This window comes from Oncorhynchus keta, unplaced genomic scaffold, assembly GCF_023373465.1.
Source record: "Oncorhynchus keta strain PuntledgeMale-10-30-2019 unplaced genomic scaffold, Oket_V2 Un_contig_26297_pilon_pilon, whole genome shotgun sequence".
NCBI classification, from domain to species: domain Eukaryota; kingdom Metazoa; phylum Chordata; class Actinopteri; order Salmoniformes; family Salmonidae; genus Oncorhynchus; species Oncorhynchus keta.
This window is the reverse complement of record NW_026284891.1, coordinates 2,329-8,587: the sequence shown is the minus strand read 5'-3', so window position 1 is coordinate 8,587 and position 6,259 is coordinate 2,329. Positions and strand designations below refer to the sequence as shown.

Genomic DNA, 6,259 nt, shown 5'->3' with positions numbered 1-6,259 from the left:
CAACAGGTAGGAAACAGCAACAGGTAGGAAACAGCAACAGGTTAGGAACCAGCAACAGGTAGGAACAGCAACAGGTAGGAGACAGCAACAGGTTGGAAACAGCAACAGGTAGGAACAGCAACAGGTAGGAGACAGCAACAGGTAGGAAACAGCAACAGGTAGGAGACAAACAGGTAGAAGACAGCAACAGGTAGGAAACAACAACAGGTAGGAGACAGCAACAGGTAGGAAACAGCAACAGGTAGGAAACAGCAACAGGTAGGAACCAGCAACAGGTAGGAAACAGCAACAGGTAGGAGACAACAACAGGTTGGAAACAGAGGTAGGAAACAGCAACAGGTAGAAGACAGCAACAGGTAGAAGACAGCACAGGTAGGAAACAGCAACAGGTAGGAGACAACAACAGGTAGGGAAACAGCAACAGGTAGGAGACAGCAACAGGTAGAAGACAAACAGCACAACAAGGTTGGAAACAGCAACAGGTAGGAAACAGCAACAGGTAGGAGACAGCAACAGGTAGGAGACAACAACAGGTAGGAAACAGCAACAGGTAGGAGACAGCAACAGGTAGGAAACAGCAACAGGTAGGAGACAGCAACAGGTAGGGAACAGCAACAGGTAGGAGACAACAACAAGGTAGAAGACAACAACAGGTTGGAAACAGCAACAGGTAGGAGAGCAACAGGTAGGAAGAAACAGCAACAGGTAGGAAACAGCAACAGGTAGGAAACAGCAACAGGTAGGAAACAGCAACAGGTAGGAGACAACAACAGGTTGGAAACAGCAACAGGTAGGAGACAACAACAGGTTGGAGACAGCAACAGGTAGGGAACAACAACAGGTTGGAAACAGCAACAGGTAGGAGACAACAACAGGTTGGAAACAGCAACAGGTAGGAAACAGCAACAGGTTGGAAACAGCAACAGGTAGGAAACAGCAACAGGTAGGAAACAGCAACAGGTAGGAGACAACAACAGGTAGGAAACAGCAACAGGTAGGAAACAGCAACAGGTAGAAGACAACAACAGGTAGAAGACAGCAACAGGTAGGAGACAGCAACAGGTTGGAAACAGCAACAGGTAGGAGACAACAACAGGTTGGAAACAGCAACAGGTAGGAAACAGCAACAGGTAGAAGACAGCAACAGGTAGAAGACAGCAACAGGTAGGAAACAGCAACAGGTTGGAAACAGCAACAGGTAGGAGACAGCAACAGGTAGGAAACAGCAACAGGTAGAAGACAGCAACAGGTAGAAGACAGCAACAGGTAGGAAACAGCAACAGGTAGGAAACAGCAACAGGTTGGAAACAGCAACAGGTAGGAGACAACAACAGGTAGGAGACAGCAACAGGTAGGAGACAGCAACAGGTAGGAAACAGCAACAGGTAGGAAACAGCAACAGGTAGGAAACAGCAACAGGTAGGAAGACAGCAACAGGTAGAAGACAGCAACAGGTAGGAAACAGCAACAGGTGAAGACAGCAACAGGTAGAAGACAGCAACAGGTAGGAAACAGCAACAGGTAGGAAACAGCAACAGGTAGGAGACAGCAACAGGTAGGAAACAGCAACAGGTAGGAACCAGCAACAGGTAGGAAACAGCAACAGGTAGGAAACAGCAACAGGTTGGAAACAGCAACAGGATGGAAACAGCAACAGGTTGGAGACAACAACAGGTTGGAGACAGCAACAGGTAGGAAACAGCAACAGGTTGGAAACAGCAACAGGTAGGAACCAGCAACAGGTAGGAGACAACAACAGGTAGGAGACAGCAACAGGTAGGAAACAGCAACAGGTAGGAGACAACAACAGGTAGGAACCAGCAACAGGTAGGAGACAGCAACAGGTAGGAGACAGCAACAGGTAGGAAACAGCAACAGGTAGGAAACAGCAACAGGTAGGAAACAGCAACAGGTAGGAGACAGCAACAGGTAGGAAACAGCAACAGGTAGGAGACAGCAACAGGTAGGAAACAGCAACAGGTAGGAGACAGCAACAGGTAGGAGACAACAACAGGTAGGAGACAGCAACAGGTAGGAGACAACAACAGGTAGGAGACAGCAACAGGTAGGAAACAGCAACAGGTAGGAGACAGCAACAGGTAGGAGACAACAACAGGTAGGAGACAACAACAGGTAGGAGACAACAACAGGTAGGAAACAGCAACAGGTAGGAGACAGCAACAGGTAGGAAACAGCAACAGGTAGGAGACAACAACAGGTAGGAAACAGCAACAGGTAGGAGACAACAACAGGTAGGAAACAGCAACAGGTAGGAGACAACAACAGGTAGGAGACAACAACAGGTAGGAGACAACAACAGGTAGAAGACAGCAACAGGTAGGAGACAGCAACAGGTAGGAGACAGCAACAGGTAGGAGACAACAACAGGTAGGAAACAGCAACAGGTAGGAGACAACAACAGGTAGGAAACAGCAACAGGTAGGAGACAACAACAGGTAGGAAACAGCAACAGGTAGGAGACAACAACAGGTAGGAGACAGCAACAGGTTGGAGACAACAACAGGTAGGAAACAGCAACAGGTAGGAAACAGCAACAGGTAGGAAACAGCAACAGGTAGGAGACAACAACAGGTAGGAAACAGCAACAGGTTGGAAACAGCAACAGGTAGGAAACAGCAACAGGTAGGAGACAGCAACAGGTTAAACAGCAACAGGTAGGAGACAGCAACAGGTAGGAGACAGCAACAGGTAGAAGACAACAACAGGTAGGAAACAACAACAGGTAGGAGACAGCAACAGGTAGGAAACAGCAACAGGTAGGAAACAGCAACAGGTAGGAGACAGCAACAGGTTGGAAACAGCAACAGGTAGGAGACAGCAACAGGTAGGAGACAGCAACAGGTAGGAGACAGCAACAGGTAGAAGACAACAACAGGTAGGAAACAGCAACAGGTAGGAAACAGCAACAGGTTGGAAACAGCAACAGGTAGGAAACAACAAAGGTAGGAGACAGCAACAGGTAGGAAACAGCAACAGGTAGGAGACAGCAACAGGTAGGAGACAGCAACAGGTAGAAGACAACAACAGGTAGGAAACAGCAACAGGTAGGAGACAGCAACAGGTAGGAGACAACAACAGGTAGGAGACAGCAACAGGTAGGAGACAGCAACAGGTAGGAGACAACAACAGGTAGGAAACAGCAACAGGTAGGAAACAGCAACAGGTAGGAGACAACAACAGGTAGGAGACAACAACAGGTAGGAAACAGCAACAGGTAGGAAACAGCAACAGGTAGGAGACAACAACAGGTAGGAAACAGCAACAGGTAGGAAACAGCAACAGGTAGGAAACAGCAACAGGTAGGAAACAGCAACAGGTAGGAGACAACAACAGGTAGGAAACAGCAACAGGTAGGAGACAACAACAGGTAGGAAACAGCAACAGGTAGAAGACAACAACAGGTAGGAGACAACAACAGGTAGGAGACAGCAACAGGTAGGAGACAGCAACAGGTAGGAGACAACAACAGGTAGGAGACAGCAACAGGTAGGAGACAACAACAGGTAGGAAACAGCAACAGGTAGGAGACAACAACAGGTAGGAGACAACAACAGGTAGAAGACAACAACAGGTAGGAGACAACAACAGGTAGGAGACAACAACAGGTAGGAAACAGCAACAGGTAGGAGACAACAGGGCAGGTAGGAAAACAGCAACAGGTAGGAGACAACAACAGGTAGGAGACAGCAAGCCTAGGTAGGAGACAGCAAGCCTCGGTAGGAAACAGCAACAGGTAGGAGACAACAACAGGTAGGAAACAGCAACAGTGGAAACAGGGGCAACAGGTAGGAGACAGCAACAGGTAGAAGACAGCAACAGGTTGGAGACAACAACAGGTAGGAGACAACAACAGGTAGGAAACAGCAACAGGTAGGAGACAACAACAGGTAGGAAACAGCAACAGGTAGGAGACAACAACAGGTAGGAGACAACAACAGGTAGGAGACAGCAACAGGTAGGAAACAGCAACAGGTAGGAGACAGCAACAGGTAGAAGACAGCAACAGGTAGGAGACAACAACAGGTAGGAGACAACAACAGGTAGGAGACAGCAACAGGTAGGAGACAGCAACAGGTAAGTTGTTAATTCATTCATCTATTTAACTAATTTATTGATTTACCATTATTGGTTTTGTATGATCTGTATATTTGTATCTTATTGATATGTAATTACGATACAGGGGCGGCAGGTAGCCTCGTGGTTAGAGGGGCGGCAGGTAGCCTAGTGGTTAGAGGGGCGGCAGGTAGCCTTGTGGTTAGAGGGCGGCAGGTAGCCTTGTGGTTAGAGGGGCGGCAGGTAGCCTTGTGGTTAGAGGGGCGGCAGGTAGCCTTGTGGTTAGAGGGGCGGCAGGTAGCCTCGTGGTTAGAGGGGCGGCAGGTAGCCTTGTGGTTAGAGGGGCGGCAGGTAGCCTTGTGGTTAGAGGGGAGGCAGGTAGCCTTGTGGTTAGAGGGGCGGCAGGTAGCCTTGTAGCCTAGTGGTTAGAGGGGCGGCAGGTAGCCTTGTGGTTAGAGGGGGCGGCAGGTAGCCTAGTGGTTAGAGGGCGGCAGGTAGCCTTGTAGCCTTGTGGTTAGAGGGGCGGCAGGTAGCCTTGTGGTTAGAGGGGCGGCAGGTAGCCTTGTGGTTAGAGGGGCGGCAGGTAGCCTTGTGGTTAGAGGGGCGGCAGGTAGCCTTGTGGTTAGAGGGGAGGCAGGTAGCCTAGTGGTTAGAGGGGCGGCAGGTAGCCTTGTAGCCTAGTGGTTAGAGGGGCGGCAGGTAGCCTTGTAGCCTAGTGGTTAGAGGGGCGGCAGGTAGCCTAGTGGTTAGAGGGGCGGCAGGTAGCCTAGTGGTTAGAGGGGCGGCAGGTAGCCTAGTAGTTAGAGGGGCGGCAGGTAGCCTAGTGGTTAGAGGGGCGGCAGGTAGCCTTGTAGCCTAGTGGTTAGAGGGGCGGCAGGTAGCCTAGTGGTTAGAGGGGCGGCAGGTAGCCTTGTAGCCTAATGGTTAGAGGGGCGGCAGGTAGCCTAGTGGTTAGAGGGGCGGCAGGTAGCCTTGTGGTTAGAGGGGCGGCAGGTAGCCTTGTAGCCTAGTCGTTAGAGGGGCGGCAGGTAGCCTCGTGGTTAGAGGGGCGGCAGGTAGCCTAGTAGCCTAGTGGTTAGAGGGGCGGCAGGTAGCCTAGAGGTTAGAGTGTTGGACTAGTAACCAGAAGGTTGCTAGCTCAAATCCCCGAGCTGACGAGGTAAAAACCTGTCGTTCTGCCCCTGAACAAGGCAGTTAACCCACCGTTCCTAGTCCATGTGTTCTTTACTGACTTGCCTAGTTAACTAATGAAACACAGCGACAGGTTTGATAAGGAATTATATATTGATATTTATTTTCTGGGTCTATAGACATTTAAATTGCCTGGTATTATATGGGAGAACAACAGATGGTTTATTTATAGTAGAGGCTACAAAGACAGTGGATTGAGTTGATGGGTGAAGGAGATTCTCCTTCGTCAGACAGCTGGACGTCGTTTACATTCTGTGAAACATCACTGAGAGAAACTGAGAATCTTATTGGCGGATGGGATTAAAAAAAAAAAAAAACTTTATTGAACTCGTCAGTTAAGAACAAATTATTATTTACATTGACGGTTTACAACAGCAAAAGCCAGACGATGCTGGGCCAGTTGTGCATCTCACTATGGGACTATTATACAGCCTGGATTTGAACCAGGGTGTCTGTAGTGTCTGTAGTGTAGGGTGTCTGTAGTGTAGTGTTGAACCAGGGTGTCTAGCACTGAGATGCAGTGTCTCAGACCACTGTGATACAGTCTGGATTTGAACCAGGGTCTGTAGTGACGCCTCTAGTACTGAGATGCAGTGTCTTAGACCGCTGTGATACAGTCTGGAGACCACTGTGATACAGTCTGGATTTGAACCAGGGTCTGTAGTGACGCCTGTAGCACTGAGATGCAGTGTCTCAGACCGCTGTGTCACTCGTGATAAACAGTTGCGGAACCAAGCTCACGTATGATTTGTCTCTCTTAGTTGGAGGAGAGATTTGTGTGTCGCACAACCACCCACAGAATCAAGACACAGCCGTCAATCTGTCTAATCCTCTCTGTTCCCTAGTTGCTTTGTTACATGTTTATGTGATTGTGGGTTTTTTTTGGGTGGGGGGGGTGTAAACAGGGTCCTTGCAAATCCTAGAACACTTTTGACTACCGGGGTGTCAGGGTAGCCTAGAGGTTAGAGCGCTGGACTTGTAACCGGAAGGTTGC

General features: G+C 49.4%; 1 long non-coding RNA gene across 16 annotated transcripts; it reads left to right on the top strand.

The window, feature by feature from the left end:
• Positions 1-692: 692 nt before the first annotated feature.
• Positions 693-3,322, top strand: LOC127922576 (uncharacterized). 16 transcript variants are annotated; one of them, XR_008111666.1, is made up of 3 exons: positions 693-773; positions 978-1,011; positions 1,369-1,404. It is a non-coding gene; the product is annotated as an uncharacterized LOC127922576 (long non-coding RNA). The 16 variants fall into 16 exon arrangements; XR_008111667.1 differs by lacking the exon at positions 1,369-1,404 and adding an exon at positions 3,287-3,322 and having other exon boundaries at positions 709-756; positions 944-1,011; XR_008111668.1 differs by lacking the exon at positions 1,369-1,404 and adding an exon at positions 3,270-3,305 and having other exon boundaries at positions 709-756; positions 944-1,011.
• The last annotated feature ends 2,937 nt before the right edge of the window (positions 3,323-6,259 follow it).